This window comes from Echinops telfairi, unplaced genomic scaffold (genome assembly GCF_000313985.2).
Source record: "Echinops telfairi isolate 266 unplaced genomic scaffold, ASM31398v2 ScPeMD7_4150;HRSCAF=4893, whole genome shotgun sequence".
Lineage (NCBI taxonomy): Eukaryota > Metazoa > Chordata > Mammalia > Afrosoricida > Tenrecidae > Echinops > Echinops telfairi.
In genome coordinates, this window is record NW_022108049.1 from 1 (window position 1) to 1,614 (window position 1,614).

Sequence of the window (1,614 nt, forward strand, 5' to 3'; positions counted from 1 at the left end):
CTGTAACTCTTCATGAGTAGAAAGCCTCATCTTTTTCCAGCCAGCGGTTTCCAGCTGATGGCTTTGTGGTTAGAAGCCCAGCATACAACCCACCAGACTACCAGGACACCTACTCTCAACTGCAGTTTTAATTCTCCACCTCCCAATCTGGCAGTTCTAGGGAAGATCATCTCCACCCCACACGGGACTTCCTACAGCCCCCTGGCCAGGGGGAAGTTCTGTTCCAATCCCTGCCTGAGTTTGGAGGGTGATGTGCAGAGACCTGCTCTTGTTCATTCCATGAAGGTTCACACTGTAGATGCCAGCTCCCGTGTAGAGACCAAAGCCCTCAACATGTCTATGTAGGCTGATAAGCCCTACAGACAGAATTGAGATCAAATTCTAGTGCTTGTATTCATTAGCTGAATTCCTTCGGAAAGTCTTTGAGCCTCACTGGGCCTCTATTGGCTTGTCTCTAAAGTGGGCTGATGTTTGCACTTGAGGGTTAAGTGACTGAGTGCAGGATCTGGCATGCAGTCAGTGGCAGCTACTGTGATCTATGCCACCAAGAGGCATGCAAACACATCCTAATAATGCTGGGCCGAGTGGAAATGCAGGTCATGGGACACTTATAGCTGAGGATGAAGGTGCAAGAAAATTGCTTGGGCCGGTCCTCCCTTTCAAATGTCTCAGGGGAATGAGCATTTGAAAGGACAAGAAGAAGGAGTTGGGCACAGGCCAGCCAGGTCCTGGTGCTAACTGCCCTCCCAGAACTCATATCCGGCTTCCTGATGAGGGCAGGGAATCTTTGGAGGGAGTTGAGCAGAGCAGTGACATGGTCACAGCAGCATGAGGTATTTCACTGGAGCCTGGTGCAGGTACTTGGAGAAAGGGTGCAGGTGTGGATGCAGGGAGAGCAGGTAGGAGGTTGTTGGGATAGTTCAAGAATGAGGTGTGGCTGTGGCATAGGGATTGTAGTGGGGCTGACGGGAAATACCAGAGCCATTTTGCGTTGGGGGCAGATGGTGGAGGGGGTGGCTGGCAGGATTTGGTAGCATACAGGGTCAAAAAATAAAGCTGACACTCAGCTTTATGATGTAGACAAAGCTCGGGGACCTCCTGGGTGAGGATCAGGAGGCAGGATGTGGGCATCTTTTGTAGGCATTAGCGTTCCTTACCTGAGGAAGGGCCCCAGGAATAACTCGCTAAGTTGACTGGCAGTTAATGAACTGGCTGGGTCTTTTTTCCCTCTGTGTCGCAGCAAGGGCCAACCTGACTTCAGCTCTCCCGAGATGGCCAAGCAGCCAGACGACGACCTGGAGAAAATTGAGAACAAAGTAGAATTCACCAAAGACCTGCTTTCCAGTTACCTGCAAGGTACGGCTGGCTGCAAAGGGGTGTGGGGTTTCGGGACTGGGGACTGGGGATGGGGTTATGTTGGCTCCTGGGCAACTACAGGTGTTGATAGCTGTGTCTTGAGTGAGTATGGGACCTGGGGGACACCACTCACCCCAGTGGACCATGTCATTCCAGCTTTCAAGAAAGCCCTGGCCCTGGTCATGCCGGTGCAAGAGCAGACCAACAAAGAAACCAGCAGCAAGAAAAAGCCCCAGTGATGACTCTAAACAAATCTGA

The 1,614-nt window shown here is 51.6% G+C and overlaps 1 long non-coding RNA gene across 1 annotated transcript; it reads left to right on the top strand.

The window, feature by feature from the left end:
• The first annotated feature begins 9 nt into the window (after positions 1-9).
• Positions 10-1,614, top strand: LOC123522257. The gene is made up of 2 exons (XR_006680529.1): positions 10-1,356; positions 1,513-1,614. It is a non-coding gene; the product is annotated as an uncharacterized LOC123522257 (long non-coding RNA).